The following is a 21,311-nucleotide window of genomic DNA, read 5'->3' on the forward strand; positions in this document are numbered from 1 at the left end:
ACTGCCTGCAACTGTAATGCAAACTGATGTTTCTGTTTCAATCCTGCTTCACCGTACCAGTACCAACACGTAACGTCAAGTCATTTCACTACCACTACTAACAATGCTGACCTTCATTATTGTCTGTTTTATGTGAAACAACACTTTATAACTTAGTGTTCCCAGTTGTTTCAAAGATTGTTTATTCTGTTCCTAGTTGTTTTCAAAGATTGTTTATACACTGCAATGTGCAACAGAAGCCAGATATATCTGTAAATACAGAAGTTGCATGTCAGTACACACATTCCATTGGAAATTAAGAGCTAGTTTTGCAGACCTTCGGTCAACTTGCAGTTTCTGTTATAGGCCTTCATCATTGCAGAAAGGCATCTGTGCAGGCCTGTGGCCTGTTATAGTAAGGAACAGACACAAAAACATCTTGACTAACAAGGGAACATTCCCAAGTGCCACTAAATTATCTTGATGAAACTTGGCAGGTATGCTGAGGGTGAAAAATGATGCAATACTTCTATTGTGCTCAGTTCCACTTTTAACAAATAAAACACACTCCACAAGGCAATTTGGTAATTAGATTTTGAGGTACTTTCATCAAAATGATGATATGTAAAAAATGTTTCTCACATCCAAGTTAATAAGTAGTTAACCTTCTTGGGAAGCGTATAATTAAAATTAAGTTTTTCAGAATACCCTACCATCATTAATTAATTTTCAAAAATAGAAATATTTGTCAGCACATAAATCAAAGACTTTTGAAGCTACATACATCCATGTGTAATAATGCTTGTTTTTTAGCATACAGTTTTTGGAAAGTAAGTAATACACAATGTGCTGTCAGAGTATTTTCAGCATATATAGTTGAAACATGTAAACATTCATTATTAGTCTAGTTACTTATTTCACTCATATTTCTTTTATGAAGCACAACAAATAATATGTCAGGATAACCAAAAAATTGATGCTTTAACTGAAACTAAACTTCTTTTGATTCATATTCCAGAAAATCTGACAGGGAGCTCTCATAGTACATCACTAAATGCAAAACTAGCAAAAATTAGCTATGTAGTAAGATTGTTTTGCAATAACAACAGTGCAAATTAGTTTGGGCTATATACTTTGCTCATGTTCATTCATCGGTGAACTGCAGTATCATTTTCTGGAGAATGTACATTATAATTATCCGGGCTGTTACGCCGTGGTCGGTTGATGACTTTTGTCTCAATTCCCAATGTTTCATCTCCGACTGTGGGAGACATCTTCAAGGAGGTCCGTAGGTTGATGGAAGGTCCAACACACCCACTGGCTCACTACTCAACCTACGGACCCCCTTGAAGATGTCTCTCGCAGTCGGAGACAAAACGTTGGGAATTGAGACGAAAGTCATCAACCGACCATGGCATGACAGCCAGATAATTATAATGGACATGATATTTCTGGCCGTGAAAGTCTACAGTTTAGTTTCTGGAGAATGTGAACCAAACCAAGACAGTTTTTAGGAAACAGAAGCCAATTGTAGGAATAATTAAACAAGCAAGCAGCAGAAAATTATGCAAAACTAACTTTGAAGTTCTAAATTTTTACCCATTACCGGCATTTATATATTTAAAGTAGTATTGCAAGTCAGAAAAGTGTAATGAGAAAAGAAAACACTTTTATGCAAAACATAATGGACCATGATTACAGTACCAGATAGCACAGTAATATGCATATTAATCATTGCAACACAATTTTTTTCCAAAAAAAAGGTGTATACCATGGAAGAGAAAAAACTTAGTCACAAATATCGAAGACAAACAAAAACCTCATCTTGAAGAAAAAATTTAAGTCTGTGACAGCTTACCTACAGCAAAATTGCTTTTATTCAATTTTGTGGTATTCTATGCATGAAACCATGTAATTCATACTTTTAATTGTAGAAATAAGTTGTAAATGTACAATATATATTCTGATTTGTTACTATTCACTTTAGGGATCCAATATGTTATAAAAATTAATAAGATATGTATGACATTTAAAAACATCTAAGAAAGTTGTTTTTGTCAATTAACTGAACTGGAGATTCTGGCAGGGTTAGCAAAGTTAAACATGGAATTTTACAGAATTAGTGATGACAAAATTGTTTGTTAGATCAAGGAAGGAGAAGAAATGAGGACATTACACAAATTATATGGAAGATTATGACGATTCCATATATATTAAAAAATTCCATACCACTACTTTTCAGTCTCATGCTTGAGAAGCTGGAGAATGTAATTGAAATGTGATACAATTTTCCTAAAATAAAACTTTTGCTTATAACAAGCGTTATAGACATTAGATATTGGTACTTCGGGAAATACATTCTGTTGTGTTATTTATGTAAACAAGGTAGATAGAAAGGCCATTTATGTCAAAACAGTCTGGCTTACAGATTCTTTCACAGAAAGTAAAGCATGGTGTGTAAAGCCTTAGCCATATTATAGAGGAAAAAATACTGGTACCTAAGGACTGAAGAAATATATATGTCGTGCTTGTCTCTTGCCTTTACTGGTTTTATGTTTCCTATATTTATTTACACAAAAGAAAAAGTTATTAGCCATAAAGCAATAAAGAGTGGAAATTTTCTGAAGAGTTCTTATTCTCCCGGTCATATATAATACCAACCAGTATTAATTGTTAGTTTTTTTAATTCTTTTTAATTTTTTAATTTTTTATTTTTTTAAAGGGATTTATGATGTCAAACCGGCCAACTGGAAATAGGATAGGCACCATAGGACATTTTAATTCCCACTGTCCCTGAATATAGGTTTGATGGCTTCCATTACAAAATATAGACTTTTTAATCCCACAGACTGAAATACAATGACGTGCGATAGAAGAATGATGCTTGAATATGCCTGGCACCTCACTTTGTCACACTTAAGACCAAACAACTTTTTTTACATTTTCTTGAACCTTTACATATCCTACTCTTGAGAGAGATGTGCGCTACAAAATGAACAGAATTTTCAAAAAACTTTTATTTTTTATTTTTTACTTCCTAAGTCAAATGATCAAAGACACATATGCCCCGGCTCGGACTATCTTGGATTTGGGGCTGACTCCGTTAATCCTACCTGGTAAGTATACCATGCTGCTCAGCAGTACTCCAAAAGATGAAAGACAAGCGTAGAGAAGGCAATTTCTTTAACTGTCTGTTATATTTTCGATGTGGTCTGCTAATAAAATGCAGTGTTTGGTTTGCCTTCTCCACAATATTTTCTATGTGTTCTTTCCAATTTAAGTTGTTCATAATTATAATTCCTAGGTATTTAGTTGAATTTCCAGCCATTAGATTTGACTGATTTATCATGTTACTGAAGTTTAATGGATTCCTTTTAGCACTCCTATTTGGATGACCTCATACTTTTCATTATTTAGCATCAGTTGCCAATTTTTGCAAGATACAGATATCTTTTCTAAATAGTTTTGTAATTTGTTTTGATCTTCTGACAACTTCACTAGATCATAAACAACAGCACAATCTGCAAACAACCTAAGACTGCTGAGCAGATTGTCTCCTAAATCATGTACATACATAAGGAAGAGCAGAGGGCCTGTAACACTACATTGGGGAACGCCAGAAACAACTTCTGTTTTACTTGGCGACTTTCCATCCATTACTATGAACTGTGACCTCTCTGGCAGGAAATCATGAATCCAGTCATGTAACTGAGACAATATTCCATAAGCACGCAGTTTCAGTACAAGTCGCTTTTGTGGTAATAATAAAATATTTATGAAGAAAGAAAAAGCTCAAGCCATAAGTATCAGGAAACTCAGTCAAGAATATAACATAAAAATCAGCTTAATTTTTCAGGGAACTCCTGAAGAGAATAGGAGTGACCCATGAGGAAATTCTCCAGTTTCGATTTGAAAGTGAGTAAATTAGTACAAAGAGTTTTGAATTCTTATGGTGGCTTATAGAAAATGGATGTAACAGTATACTGCACTCCTTTCTGCACAAGTGTTAAGGAAGTCCGATCCAAATGAATTTTGGATTTCTACTGAGTATTCACTGAGTGAAAGTTGATTGTTCTTGGAAATAAGCTGATATTGTTAACAAGAAACAACAGTAAAGAATATATATACTGAGAGGCCAATGTCAAAATTCCCAGATTAATCAACATGGGCCGCCAAGAGTTCCGCAAACTTACACCACTTACTGTACAAGCCGCCCATTCCTGAGCCCAAAATATCCTTTTAGAATGGGAAGAGTTTCCCCAAAATATAATACCATGTAACACAAGTGAATGAAAATAAGCAAAGAAGACTAATTTACATGTTGATACCGTTTGAATAGTAAAAATGGCAGCATTAAATCTTTGAACAAGATCCTGAATGTGGCCATTCCACAACAGTGTACTATCTATATGAACCACTAGAAATTTGAACTGTACAATTTCACTAATCACATGCCCATTCTGTGAAATTAAAACATTGAGTTTTGTTGAATTAAACTGTAAAAAATTGGGTGTTACTGCGATTCAGTGTTAGTTTATTTTCTACAAGCCATGAACTTATGTCATCAACTGCACTGTTTGGCTCTGTTTCAGTGTTGCACACATCATCCCTTACTACCCAGTTAGTGTCATCAGCAAACAGAAATATTTTGGAGTACCCACAATACCAGAAGGCATAACATTTGTATAAATAAGGAACTGGAGTGGCCGAAACACTGATCCCTTGGCACCTTCACTTGACTGTACCCCACTCAAGACCCCACATCACAGTCATTCTCAACACTGTGAACAATGACTTTCTGCTGTCTGTTGTTGAAGTAAGTGGTGAACCAGTTGTGATTTAGTCCCCGTGTTCCATAATGGTCCAACTTCTGGAGCAATGTTTTGTGATCACACAATCAAAAACCTTAACTAAATCAAAAAAATATGCCTAGCATTCTAAACCTTTTGTATAACCCATTCAATACCTCACAGACAGAAGAGAATTTTCAGTTTTTAAATGACTTCTAAAGCCGAACTGTACATTTGATAGCAAATCGTGTGATATAAAATGATCAATTATCCTCACATACAATGCCTTTTCAATAAATTTAGGAAACACTGATGGCATAGAAATAGATCTAAAATTGTCTGTATTATCCCTTTCTCCCATCTTATAAAACGGCTTTGCTACTGAGTACTTTAACCATTCGGGAAACTGACCTTTCCTTCAGGAAAAATTACAAATATGACTAATTACAATGCTAACATGTGCAGCACAGTACTTTAATATTCTGCTACACACTCCATCATATCCATGAGAGTCCTTAGCCATCTGTGATTCAATTACTGATGCAATCTCCCTCATGTCACTTTCACAGAGGAGTATTTCAGGCATCAGTCTCGGAAATGCATTTTACAAGATATTTATATGATCCCCTGTAGAAACTAAATTTTTATTTTGTTCACCAGAAATGCTCATAAAATTATTGTTAAATATTGTAAATATATCTGGTTTATCAGTAACAGAAATATTTTTACTACGAAGTGACTTTATGTCATTGACCTTGTGCTGCTGACCAGATTCACAACTGACCACATGGTTTTAACATTATCCTGCGAATTAACTATTTCGTTTGCTCATCACATACTCTTTGCCATCCTAATAACATTTTCAAGCACCTTACAATACTGTTTGTAATGGGCAACTGTAACTTGATTGTGACTACTAACATTTTCATATAATTCCCTCTTTGTTCTGCACAATATCCTTGTCCCATTAGTCAGCCACCCAGCCTGCTTCTTACCCCACTTGGAACGTTATAATGGAAAGTAACTCACATAGAGCATGAGAAATGTGTTAAGGACAGCAGTATATTCATTATCTATGTTATCAGCTGTATAAACACCGTGCCACTCTTCTTCCTTGATGAGTTAAAGAAAACTCTCTATTGCCATTGAATTAACTTTCCTACATAGTTTGTAATTATATGTTACATTTGTTTGAGAATAAAAGCCTCTTATTCGTAAAAATTGAGCATGCCTATCTAGTAACGAAGAATGAATATAAAGATTGTCTATGGCTGTGCTACTGTTCCACTGCACACTGACACGAAAAAACACCATCCGCAAAATACCATATGAATTTAGGAGATCTACCAGCATCCTTTTTCTGGAACAATCATATTCAAAATGAATATTGAAGTCACCACATATCACTAATTTCTATCACTTCCTGTAAAGTGAATCAAGAACCCTCTCTAAATGCTATAAAGTCAGAGTTTGGGGACCTATAATCAATAAAAATTAGAAGTTTAGTTTCATTAAATTCAACTGCCTCTGCTCAACATTGAAATATCTGTTCAGTGCAGTGCTGTGATATATCTAGGGACTAAAATGGAGTATTAATTTTTACATACATGGCCACTCCACCACACCACAAGGAACTCCTTGAGAAAAGCCAGCTAATCTGCACCCTGGAATGAAGCGACCATTAGTAGAGTAACCACATAAAACAAAATGTAAGAAAAACAGATGCCAGACTCAATTTGTAGGAAGAATCTTAAGAAAGGTAACTCATCCACAAAGTAAGGGGCTCATAAGGCACTTATTCCACTGATTTTTGAGTATTGTTCAGTATGGGATCCTTACCAGGTAGACAGACAGAAGAGATCAACAAGACCATTGAAAGGGAGGGGTGTTATGTCATGGAATCATTTATTTTGTGCATGAGTGTTACAGAAATGCTCAGCAGACTCCATTGGCAAGCATTACAAGTGAGATTTACTATTGAAATTTTGAGATTATAATTTCCAGAAAAAGTTGGATGACATATTACTTCCTCCCATATACATCTCAGGAAATGACACTGATGAGAAATTTCGAGCAATATGATCTAATACAGAGGCTTATTAACAATCATTCTTCCAATGCACCATTAGGAAGTGGAACAGGAAAGGGGGGATCAGTTATTGGTATGAGAAGTACCCTCTGCCACACACGAATAGGTGCCTTGAGGAGTATGATGTAGATGCAGATGTCTATGTTCCCTTATGAACACTGATACTGCAATCCTAAAGGAACAAAAAGACAGGCCAAGTCTGATTAATTATTTGTAAGCCCAGTACATAATAAAATATTTTTCAGGTGACCTAAGTTGTTCTATGTCATTGCTGCCTATTAAAGGACAACCTGAAATGTTGTCCTGGACTAATTCATGTTTATAGGTATTCTGAATATTGAGGAACATGAGTGATTATGTATCTGGCCAAAGCAGCCCCTGTAGCAGCTGACTCCCAATTCCTGTGATACTATATCCCAATCGCCATTGATTAAAGGTGCCAAGAAACAAATGAGAGAAGGGTAAGTTCTTTTAGAAATTTTCAAGCAGTAAACAGAGGACTTGTAATCATTTTTAAATTACCTGTGTGATTCCTAAAACAAAGTAGGGAGTTATAGACACACCCTTTTATTTTTACTTTTATGATTTTATAAAGTGTTTCTGTGAACTTAACAACTTGGTAGAGTAATTATGAAAGAGTTATTAACTTCCCATGCAATATTTATCAGTTTAGTAGTCATCACTTTCAGAAAATCTGTCATCCTAACCTATCTACAGGGAAGAAAGGATAGCTGAGGTATGTTAACTGTTAGTGATATATAACTGTTTACTAATATAAAATACAGATGTATTCTATTTAATGTCAAGTGTTCCTTTTTTGTTTTGTTTTGTAAATTTCAACATGTTCAGTGCATATTATTTTCCATAATTCCTGAACATGTTTAGAAATAATTTTGTATTGTAGCTTCAGTTACAGGTGAGAAAGTAGATTATTATTTTCCTAAGCCTTATGGAGGCTCTCTAGTCATAATGCCTGTCCACTACTAAGCAGTTGTAGTTATTTTTCTGTTCCATGGTCAATTATGTCAATATCTGCCATCTCGACATTTGTAAAATGATAGAAAGGAGGAATCAAGTTGGTTCTCTAACTATCTGCTCCAAGTAATTTTCAGGCAAGACATTCTGAGTGATGTCGCATGAACCCATCTCTAGCACAAATTTTTATCACATGACCCTCTATCTGTACCTGGCAAGTTGAAGTTAACCCCCTCCCCCCCCCCCTCATTACAACAGCATGATCAGATAAATCATTAATCATATCCTGCAAGTTCCCTCTCAAGTGCTCTACAGCTCCTGACCCATGGGGTTTATAAAAGCAACTTATTGGCATTTTGGACCAATCTTTGTTGCTTAACTTATCCCAGATTAATTCACATTCATAATCTGTGATACCATTGCTAGATATTATTGAGTTCCTTACTGCAACAAACATGCTGCCACCATTGGTGACTAACCTATCCTAACAATAAATATTCCAATCTGAATTTAGGAATTCACTGCTGTTCACTTTGCTGCTTCCAGTAATAACCTACAATAAGCAATACTAATTCTTGGGCAAGGACCTATCCTTTGATGCTCCTGCTGCTTATTAATATTATGTCAACCTGATTCATGAGGAAGAACAGTGTGGCTGTTGTAATTTCAATTTTGGAAGGCAATACATCTCTTATCCAAAGGGGAGACGAGTTTCTCTAACACAAAAAAAACCATGTGCATGCCACACACACTCTAGTACCCTACTAGCCATTTCCTGCATTTAGTTCATGACTATCCTCTTAAGGGGAGCCCTACAATTCTGTACACATAGTGGAGGCTGAGAAATGTGCATCCAATATTATCACAGAGTCTTCTGAGCCTCTGTTTTAGACCTTCCCCTCTGCTCCAAATCAAAGGATTGTGATCAACCATGAGTTTGATGCAACAAATAATCAGCTCAACATGCATTCTGTGTGATGCACCAAATTAGCTATAACTGAAAGAAACCAAGGATAGCCTCAGCAATCAAGTGGCAGTCATCTTTCATGCCAACATGTGCCACTGTTTGCAGCCGGTTGCACCTGAGATCCCACGGCAAACATACTGAGTGCACACTGGCAGTCTTTCCTACCCTGCATGCTATTTCTCTGAGGAACTCCATTACACAACTGCCATTGGAGCTCCATATAAGCAGCGTACACATCCTCTCCACTTGTCCAGATTGGGCAGGAAAACTAGATGCTGGCCCAACAAGTGGGGCAAATTGTGCAGCCTCAGAAGTGTTACAAACGCAGGTATGTTCTCCTGTGAAACTTGCAGAACTAGGGATGAAAGGATATTGTGGAGATACAGCTTAGCCACACCCTGGAGGATGTTTCCAGAGTGATTTTTCACTCTGCAGTGGACTGTGTGCTGATATGAAACTTCCTGGCAGATTACGAATGTGTGCTGGACCGAAACTCAAACTCAGGACCTCGCATTTCACAGACAAATGCTCTACTGACTGAGAAATCGAAGCATGACTCATGACCCATCATCACGTTTTTACTTCCACCAGGACCTCATCTCCTCTATTCCAAACTACTGGCAACATGGACAAACTGGGCTAAAGCATGTCTCCACAACATCCTTTGTTCCTGGGCTGCTAGCCCTGCAAGTTTTGCAGTAGTAATTCTGTCAAGTTTGGAAGTTAGGAGATGAGGTAGTGGTGGAAGTAAAGCTGAGATGACAGATCATGAGTCGTGCTTGGGTAGTTCATTTGGTAGAGCACTTGCTCACAAAAGGCAAAGTTCCCAAGTTTGAGTCTTGGTCTGACAGACAATTTCAGTCTGCATTGAAGTTTCATATCAGCACACACTCCACTTCAGAGTGAAAAATTATTGTAGAAAGTTCCAAAAATTAATGTAAGTTTACTATCTGCTATTGTACATGTATGTAAAGCAGCTTGTCTTTCTGCCATTTGTTTCTCAGTATATTCAGTTAATGATCCCCCAGGTATTTCGTCAAAGCAACTGAGTGTGGCAATTGGAGAGGCTGCCTCTGCCATTTTTGATGTAATCACACATTTATTCTGTGTTTTGGGAACTTATAAGCAGTCATCAGACAACCTGTCCATGAGTGCATGGTTTACACCTAATGTCAACATTAGTACTTGAATAGGTAATAAGGCTAACACAAAGTAGTAGGCTTCCAGATGTGGTGCTAATGCAGAATGCTCAACAGAGTGAAGGCAAGGAAGCTATGTCCTTCAAAGCTTAACCTACACCCAAGAGATGCATGAATTGGCCTTATACTGAGATATGATACTATCATTGAGGCAACAGTATAGCAGAAGAACACAAGAAGTACACTGAGACTTCTTACAACACACACCAGCCGACCACTTTTGCCTTAGGTGACTTAGTGGTGGCCCAAATTAATTACTCACAAATAGAGTGAAAGTATTAGTGACAGCATATTGGATTGTGATATTTCACATATATCTGTAAGGAACACAATTTTACATAATTTCAGATCATAAGTCACTAATAGCTGTTATGAGCCTCCAGTCTAAGTTCCCACAAAAGTAAGTACAATGATCACAGTAATGGGGCTTATTCCCAAGCGCAGAACTGCCTGACATTCATTATATGCCTGGCCAATGAAAATTCTTCCTCCCATGAAACTTCATGGATTAAGTTTTATAAGTACAAGGCAATGCATTTACAAATAAATAACAATGTGTAATCTATTCTAGTAGAACTCCCTGTTACTTCTCACCACATAGACCCATGTACACAGGGAACCACACTACTCTGCAGAATTGCATCATCGGTTAAGTATGGGTTGCCATATCAGCTACCAAAAGGATTACGTCCAGCTTTTATAACATACTTAACACTACAACATAGGGTCAACACAACTAGTTTCATAATGTTATGTGGATGACAACTGTAGTTTTATTGTCCCGCCTACATCTCAGCCATTGCTACTCCAGTTACTGCAAAGGTCACTTAGGGGAATTATACACATGACAGCATCACATCATGTTTCTTGGACAGGTATTGAAACTGCAACTCAAAAAATGGTGCAAACCTACAATGCATGTCTTCAGACTCTGGTTGTGTTGTGCAAAATATTTCCCCCTGACTCAAATGTGACCACTCATCAGAGTAGGTTCTCACTCATTCAAGGGAGCAATATGGTTACTGGTCGTGAAAGCCATCTCAAATTTCCTATATGTGGTTCAGATAACTGTTGTCACCAGAAGTTTTACAATCTTGGGTCTGGGGAAAGTATTTTCCATGAAGAGAACACACCATATGGTGGTTTCAGATGACTGCCCACAACTACCTTCCTCACACTATTGGAGCTCCTGTAAATGCAGCAATAGTTATAGTCAGCATCTTATTACCATTTTGTTCCATGCAGTATTTAATTCCAAAATGTGACAAATTGTCCAAAGAAAAGTTACAGTATCAACAGTGACTCAGGAAGAACTAACACTCTTCTTTGCAACATATTATTCCAGCTCCATTAATTGTGACAGGCCTTTAGATCAGTTGCACATGCTTACGTTTTTATTTTGTTCAAAGTGCCATATCCAACCCAGCAAGCCCATAGCCCACTGTCACAAAAATATGACCATATGACTCACATATCTCTATGTGGATGTGAAATCAGGGTGTTATCATTGGCTATTTATGGCACCAAAATGTCTGAAGGTAGAGTCAGCTCATCCTCCATCATAATCAACAGTTATAATGACACAAATGGGTGACTGACAGACTTGCCAATAAGTAGAGGCCTTGTTCACCACCTCTGGCTCCAACATCAGATCAGTGCAAGGTTAGTGTTGCATAGCAATATCGATGTCTCGCCAGAGCTAGAGATACTCTCTCACCACAAGGCAGATCACTGCTGACCATGGAACTATAAGCCATACCAATAGTTGGTGTCACTGTCACATAATGACACTGTTAAAAGTTGCCGTCATAGACTGCACACTTCACATGATGTTCAATACTCATTACACTGCTTACTCAAGCTGCCTGCCTGACTACTCTATTGGTGATGGCCCTGAGCTGCCTGGGCTGCATTTATGGATGTTATTTGGATTGACTGTGACCATGCTACTGACGTCTTGCTCTGACTAATTTAGAGAGTCCTACTATGGGCTGGTAACTGAACAAACATATTAACATTTGTTGTGATGTTCATGAGTGCTATGGCTTTCATCGATTTAAAAAGAATAATGAGCCAGGGTAAATAACTGTTTAGTGACAAGCTGCATGAGACATTACATGTGGACTGATAAATAACAGCTCAGATGCTGATATTTTAAATACATGGCAAGGAATAAAGTCATTGCAGGGGCAGCAATTAAAGCATCTACAAGAGCTACTCATTGTTGTAATGTGGGAACATAATGATTTATCTGACATCCAAAAGGGCATGATCATTGGTTTTCAGATCAAGAGTGGAAGCATTTCCATAATGGCTAAGTTTGTAAACTGTTTCCATGTTGCTGGGATTGAAGTACAGCAGAATGGCAAGATGATGCTATAAGAAACCTGTGCTAAGGCAGCTGTGGTACACCATGAGCCATAGATGAAATGGATGAATGATGGTTGTAAAGATGTGTATAGGTAAACAGATATGCAATTGTTGAGCAGCAAACTACCCAGATGAACCGATGGGATAACAACAGTGTCTCTTCAATGACAGTTCATCAAACATTTCTGCACATGGGCCTCAGCAAAAGGCATATGGTTTATGCAACCAAACTGACTGCGGTTTATCAGCAAAGAAAGCTAGAATTTACACATGAGAACCACAACTAGATGTCCACTAAGTGGCAATAAATGGCCATTCAAGAAGAATTACATTTTGTGCTTCATGAGGCAGATGGTCATTCACGTAAAGAGGATGAAACGTCTGAAATCAAACACCCTGCAACACATTGGATGTGTCTAAGCTGAAGGAGGGTGCGTTATGGTCTTGGGAATGGTCTTGTGACATTCTCTGAGTGATCTAGTCACTATGGAAGGCACAATAGATGCATGTATGCTTGGGGACCATTTGCACCACTACATGCAGTTTTTTTTTCTCCACAGAATGATGGAATCTACCAGGAGGACAAAGCAATGTACCACACAGCTTGCAGTGTACACTGAGCAGCCACAACATTATAACCACTGCCTACCATGACACTGGATGGTGTTGCAGGCACATGATGAGGTAACAAATGTATGTAAGCAGAGAAGACATGTAAGGGGAACACCCTACTGAAGATATGGGCTGAAATTCGGTAAACGCATTGACATAAGCGACTTTGACAAAGGACAGATAATTACTTAGCAGAGACTGTGAAGGAGTATCTTGAAAACAGCAATGCTGGTCAAATGTTCATGTGCTAATGTCATGAGCATCTACATCCACATACTGTGGGGTTTGGAGGCTCATCTGCCCTATAAAATAGGATGTATTGCGATTTGTGGCATCTCTGTCAAAAGATTACTGGTGTGCACACTGGTGTGCACAGAAGTGTTTTGCAGCACACTACTCATCATACAATGTTAAATATGGAGCTCTGCAGCAAGCCATCCCTACATGTTTCCATGTTGTGCCAATGGCATCATCAGTTATGATTGCCATCGCCATGGGACCATTGGGATTGAACTGTTGATAAATAGAAATTATTGCTTGTTCTGGTGAATCACACTTTTGCTACATTACGTTGCTGGTCAGCTCCACACACATTATTAAGGTGAAGGTGGCTGGAAACATGCAGCAGGCCATAGATGCAGGCTGGTAGGAGCAGTATTATGGTATGGGAGACATTATCCTGAGCTTTTGTGGGGCCTGTGGTAGTAGTCAAAGACATGCTGATAGCTGAAAATCACCTGAATCCCTTCAAGCCTCATGTCTTCCCTGATGGCGATGCCACCTTTCAGCAGTATAATTGTCCATTTCTCAGTGCCAAAACCTTGATACAGAAGTATTATAGCGAACTCATGCAGATGTCTCAGCAACCAAATTCACCTGATGTAAATCCTGTGGGACCCACCTGTGTCGCAATCAGTGGCATCACTGCATACACAAATCAGTGGCCCATTGTTAGCATGAATTACATGAACTATAAATAGACGTCTAAATCCATATACCAGCACAAACATACCAAAAAAGTGTCAGAGTCCTGATACACAGAATCAGTGAGGTATTTCATTCCAGACTCATCAGTGTATGTCAATGGTTTGAAAAGCACAGCTCATTTAAACCCAACTGAGAATCAGTAGGACCACATTGATCAGGCTGTTTGCACTGTGGATCCTCAACCAAGAACCATAGTAAAGCTGGCCACATTGCTGGAGTTGATATAGTTCCACATTCTTATCAATACCTTCCAAAATCTCATCAGCATATTTCATAGACAGCCAAAACGAGAGGGGTAGTTATATGGGCTTTTGACAGGTAGTCACATTAGTGTGACTGAACAGTGTAGTTGATGCAAGAGTAGAAATTCTGAGTTACAACTTACAAACGCAAAAATCTCCTTTAGCATAGATATCATCCACTGCACTGCCACCATCTTTAGTAGCCATATATGGCTTGAAGTCTTAATATGTAAATAACAGCAACAGAATTTTACAGTTTTTGAGGTGTCAGACAGTGTCAGTCAAATAGCCTACTTTTCGTTTTGGACTGTACGTAATGTGTTTTATTCACTACATATGCTAGCTCCAGTAGCAGGCCCAGAAACATTGTCATTTGTATAAATGTGATTGTCACTAGCAGCATACTATCATCACTAACAGACTGAGAGAAATTAGTATATAAATATCCCTTTAGATGTCAAATATCTTATGCACCATATATAGGCTCTTTTATTCATAACAGACTCATTCAGTATGAGCGAAATGGAAGAGGTATGACACAATTCCTTAAAATTACAATTGACCAAGGTCTTGATATCTAAGCAGCAAGCATTTTAAGCAATTAATAAACCAATCTGAACAGAAGTAGCCTTCTTGCACACAGTGCTTTATTGAACATGAATGCAAACATTGCTTTATTGTAATACACTCTACCAGTATTGTAGCATTGCAGCATGTTTCAATACCACTGAAGGCCTGGATTGATTTTCTTTATTTATGGTAAGTTTGCAGAGCCTACCAAGTCGATTAGTGTTTGCTGCATCTTCAGTTCAGTGTACTCTGAAATATGTGTGCATGAAAAGCTTGTCAAAATCAGTTAATGAGCTTTGACAATAAAGTGAAAATGAAACCAGAATGTAGTGTATATCATTTCATTAGTGAGAGTGCTACATTTATGTTCCTTTATGCATGATTCATCAATTGGGAATACAAAGCAGTAAGGGAATGGAGATAGTCTCTTATCTTGCATTAAATAAAAGTCTTGACACAGACTGAGAGAACTGTATGGTTTAATGTTGACCAATAAAAATATATTCCACAGTGACAAGCTTCTCTCAGGATTGAAAGACATGTATAATCTTCAGACACACAAATCTCATAAGGACATGGCTTTCATTTACAAGATGTGTCTTACCAGTTTTGCAGATTGTGCAATTCGGTTTTTATTTCAGCATTTGTGTCTTCAAAAGGGGTGGTGTTAGGTACTAAAAGATGCTTTACTGTCCAAACTAGCAGTGTATGTAGGTGATATTCTGAATGCAAGTCTCATTTGGAAAGAGCGCAATCCACTTATCCAGTAAGACTTTTAGAAAAAGTGAAGCAAGGACGCATGACAATATATTTAAAACTGGACAGAATTTGTTAGTAAGGTACTACTTATTGAAAGATAGATCATACATGAACTAGTAATTATGCCACATAATTTGAAGATGCAGCCTGTATCTACTTCATGTGTATCATCACAGATCTCTGCCAAGAACATACTGTTAATGTCCGCTCAGAAGATGTTTTCATGACTTTGAGCTCTAACCTATTAGAGGTATGTAATTTTGTCTGCATCTGTCATCAATACATATTTCAAATGAATGATAAATCTGTACCTGCTAAGCACAATAGTGGAAGGAAATCTGAGCATCATGATACAAATGGGCCGGAAATTAGAATTTTTGTCTACAACAAAGTAACAAGTAAAATATAAGGCACTACTGAGATTAAAATTTATCTACAGAGCCATCTGAGTAAGATGGATTTATGACAGAAACTATTCACAAAATTATTGTGGTGCTCCTACCAGAACACAGATCAAGTGCATATGGAAGCATGTAATGTTATTCAATGAATCTGTGAACTGACACAATTCCCAACATTGGGGACTGTTTGCATACAAAGAACATCAGTAAATGTGCCCACTATAAACTGCATTCTTCTTCTTCTTCTTCTTCTGAAGCTTGGTGGAGGATCTGTGATTGTTATGTCAATAGAAATCTAAATAAAAGACCTCTGCTACTGTTTGCGAAATACTTTAAAGTAGCTTCTGTAAAATACTGAAAAATAATAATAAAAGCACAGAACATAATATCTTAACCTGATGAAATTTTGTTATTCTGTAGAATACGTAACAGGGCATATACAGGGTGTTCAATTCCACTACTGGCATTGAAATTTTTGAAAAACTACATTTCAGATGCAAACAATTCATAGTTAAAGTTTAGTCATGTCAGGGGGGCAACCAATGATACTCAGTTTCATCACCCGACCTGCAACATGTATGGAATTGGGGGGCAAAATTGAAATCTTTAATGTGAACCCCCAATTGTTATAACACAATCAGATTCTACAGACAATAATAGATAAGTTTCGTCTGAAACATTTTTTTTCATTTCATGACAGATGAGACTGTAAACAGAAAATTCAAAATGCTTAAAAAAGTATGTTTCAAAATGTTATCCAATAACACTTGAATTAGCCACCCAGTTCCATGCAGCAAGGGTAGGACAGGCAATTATTTCACAACTTTGAATGAGAAACCACGTCCTCAACACTGTATTTCTCCACTAAAATTAGGAGACGATTGCTCTGTGCCTCACTGTGGCCATGTAGGCAACTACAACTTATCATAACAGGCAGTGCAATCCCATTAAAAGTTATAAAACAACTGCTTTCCTGCCCTCACAGTGTGGAGGTGAGAGGCTGATACAAGTGTCATTGAATAGCATTTTGAAACATATTATTTTCTACCTATCTTGATTTTTCATATTACAGCACCATTGGTTGGGTAACAAAAAAAGGTGTCAGTCTAAACTTATTCATTTTTTTTTTTCAGTGAATCTGCATTGGCAAAAATATGCCGGTTCCAAATAAGATTTCTAAGTTGCACCCCCTCATTCCCCACACATAGTGTGTTGTGTAGGGGTTGAATTTGATATGGATGTCCCCCTAAAAGACAAAAAAAATTACTATAAATGTTCTGGATAAACAAGTACTTTTTGAGTTACTTCAATGTAGTCATTTAAACTGAACACCTTGTATATAACAGAAATACAGGTTACTTATAAGCACATGCTTAGGTATGAATTCATATTATTATGTGTGTGCATAGATTTTCATACCTGATATATAAAATTTCAGTGATGCTGACTTTTTGAGTGTGCCATTAACTGTTGTCTTTATTGTTTCCTTATTTTTAGATTTTCTAAAAGGTAATATGCATATTTTGTGTGTTGCTCACTTTAAATCTTTCACCAAAACAGGCTATTGTGCACTTTCAAGTGAATACCTTAATCAATGTTAACTTCCATAACAGTGATAAATAAATTTGAGTTTGCAAAAAACCTAAAGAATTTGTTGGTGCCCAACTCCTTCTACTGCTGTAAAATGTTTTTTTATTTTATGGCTTATATATGATGATGCATGGCTACAATAGCCTAAGAATTATAAAACACACCTAAGTTTATTGAACATTTAATACCTGGAAACAAGTTTTATATCCTTTTAAATGTAAATATGCTTAACAGTATTTTTCTTTCCTTACGTGTTCCATGTCCCAGATCTCCTCACTACATACCTGTTGGAATGAAAAGCACATCTAATCTAATATCTGAGCCCACTGGGTTTCAACCATTCTCAGGAATCTTTCACCAAAGTTTGTCTGGAAGATTTTGGTTTCTGTTATTATATCCACACTAAATAATTTTTGCCTAGAATGTTTTAGTTGTTTGTTAATTTCATATAGGCTTTATGTGTAAACACCACATACACTCTGTACATGATGTACACTTGTGCAATGTGAGTAAAACAAACTTGAATTGTAAGTTATTTATAGTTAAAATAAATTACCTCAAGACTCATATTGTGTTAAAAAGGTCACATAATTGAGGAAACCTTTTGTAAACTGCATAATGTTAATATGATATGTTTATGCCTGTAGCTGTGTCTCATGTTTTGCAGCAAACTGGGGTCTTATTACAATATTGTTTTGTTTCTTCTGACTATCAATTTCCTTAGTCTAATATCTAGGAGAAGTGAATTTTAACTCTACAGTCATCTACTATGATTTTGTTTCACTATTCAATACAATTCCTTCGCCATTATATTCCTGTCCATATATTTCACTACATTTGTGCCCTTCTAAGCAGTCACAAAGTTTACAGCATGTCTTAAATAACACTTGAGTATTAGTTTAATACTGTGCAGTTCGATTTTCAGATGTGAAATACACAGAAGACATTTAAAATACTACAAGGTAAACAAACATTTTGCTGATTTTACTGTTGTAACCACTACATGATCTGTATATGGGAAGGTGGAATATTTATTGTGAGTTTTATCTGAACTCATAGACTTGGAAAGTAAGTTTAAGGTTTCAACTAATTACAACAATTTTCTTTTGTTGTCTACCACAGGAGTTTGTTGAGAATTTTGCTTAAGCAATTGAGGTGAACACAGAAACGTCCTGAAAGGGTCCCTACAATCTCTTCTTACAAACTTTTGTGTCTCTACCTTTAATCTGACTTGTTATACAGAACAACTACATAAACTATACTGATCACAAACTTTTGTTTCATTTCTAACTACCTAAACTTTGATAGTATCTAAGTGTCCAACATACAGTTATAATGGCTCATGATTTCAGCTGAAAATGTTCATCAGGAGAATCTGCATTTCATTCATCATTGACAAGGTTTCTGAATGTTCTCTATCTACAGTCAAACAACATTTACTGAAGTACATCTGAAAACACTTGCTCAGTTCAATAAAGAAGTGGATATTTTCTCTTCAGTTTTGTATAGGACAGGAAATACTTACCCTCCTCCAATTTGTTTCTCAGCATACTCTGTTGTGAGACCAATGGCTGGTGTGTCACTGAACATCGACATCACTGCACCTGTTGCTCTACATTCCAAAATCCTGACAGCAAGGTATAGTGCTAAAGAAGTCACCAATGACTGTAAATCTTCATAGAATGAATTCAGTATATGTTCTGTGAATAGCTCTGAAATGAAAGTGGATCACCAAAATTTAATATTGCAAGTTTTAGTGAAAATTAATGACAGAATGGATGAAATAAAGGAAAGTATACAGAATCAAGAGGCCGAAAATATTAGTAGTGTCAAGTCAATGAAAAGTATATTAATCGAGGGAGGCACTGATGTCAAAAACAAAGTAGGGGACAGAATGTAGCTCAAGTGAATAAATAAGGTTTAATGGAAAGGTTAAGAATGTAATTTACAGAATAGATTACAACTTAGAAACTGAATGTTCTCCATTGGAAGAAAGTAGGAGCCAGATAACGTGAATGAGTGTGATATAAGGAATGTAGCAGTGACTAACGAGCATGTTGATGTAGCACAATGTTATATGATTTTAAAGGTGAAAGTTATTTCATATGATAATGTTGCTGTTGTGTGGTTTTCAACTTCTTCCAGCATAATTCATGATGGATAGCTAATGGGTGAATGACCAGATGTTATTGTCCAACAGTCACAATATTTCAGCTTGGCCTTCATCACCTGATGATGTGAATATGGTAATTTGCCAAAATATTGTGCCCACTACCCACTGATATCCACCCATTCAATAATGAACTATTTCATCACTTCTGTTTGTAATGGTTTTATCAGTGTTAATGATGAAGTGAATGGCAAAGAAGCTGTTGATAGTAGTGTTGGTAGTTATTTGGACAATGACATTTGATAATGTAGAAAATGTTAATGGGACTGATGTTCTTCTGGTGGTGAAGTCAGATGCAACAACTGGTGAAAAAATACAGTATTGTGAAATCAAGGGGGTAAAGATCAAACATGTGTGCAAGAGAAAGTGCTTGATAATAAAAAGCATGTAGCACTAGTGGTGCTGGAAAAAACAAGCGTTTGGAACACTAAGATGTTATGATCAAGAAATTGCCGGAAGTACATGATACAATAGAGGGCTTACCTGGTTTTATAAACTTAGAAATGCCTGCAGTCAGGTGGACTGGGAAAAGTTTACTTATCTTTGCTTGTAGAGTTGTGTAAACTATTATGAAGTAGTTGATGAATTCTTATCAGGTTATCAGCCAAGTGGCGGCATGGTCTTGTTGCAACATTTTGATGAATTTTGTATCAATCATCTTCTGGTCAAGGCAGTCAGACTTCGCCAGAAGATGACGGATACAAAACTCATCAAAACATTGCGACAAGATGACTCCACCAGTCAGCCAATAACCTAAGAAGAATTCATCATTGGAATACACCAAGAATGACTCCAATCACATATATTATGAAACCAATAAATCTGAGTCAGCAACAGAGTTGTTATCTAAAGTAAATGAGAACAATTCATGGAAGGAGATTTCTAAATATGGTATTTACTTTATGGTGATTTGAAAACAGAGCCATTGGTTAAGGAATCTAGTATCATCATCATACTTCAAGTTGCGTTTAAATGTTATGTTTAACAAATTGCATATTATTTGTTCATGGAAACAGAAGGTCTGCTAGTAGAAAAAATAACACAACTAAAATTTAAAACAGAGGTAGTTTGACATTGGGAACAAGTTTTATGTAGAATGAAAAAAAGTCAAATATATCTTCAGGTTAATGTGAAAGTGGCAAAGTGTAGACTGAATATGAATTAATGGTGTGTGTGGTAGGGGGGCAAGGGGAGGGGTGTGAGTGTGTGGGTGGGTGGGTGGCTGGATGGGTAGCATGGTGGGTGTATGTATACATGTGTATGAATCATGTAGATATAGAATTGGTTTGTTATCATGTAGATTCAATAATGTTAAAAGTGATATGTGGGGATAACATTTATTTGTTAATGTTGGGTGGAATACAAACAGAATAAATTACATAAATCACTGTCATTCTGGAGATCAAGTTCTGAGATAAGGCACTGAACTTATCTTTCAGTAGTGCTTTTGAGTGGATGGTAGACCTGACGCTAATTTGGGCTGACTGGTATGTCCAATAAACTGAAACTGGCCTGAGCCAGAGCACTGCAGGTCTCACAAATGGTTAAGTTCTGGTGCAGTGTAGCAATAAAATGGAATACAAGTACATTATGAAAGCATGTTCAAGTACT

Source organism: Schistocerca gregaria, chromosome X, assembly GCF_023897955.1.
Source record: "Schistocerca gregaria isolate iqSchGreg1 chromosome X, iqSchGreg1.2, whole genome shotgun sequence".
Taxonomy (NCBI): domain Eukaryota; kingdom Metazoa; phylum Arthropoda; class Insecta; order Orthoptera; family Acrididae; genus Schistocerca; species Schistocerca gregaria.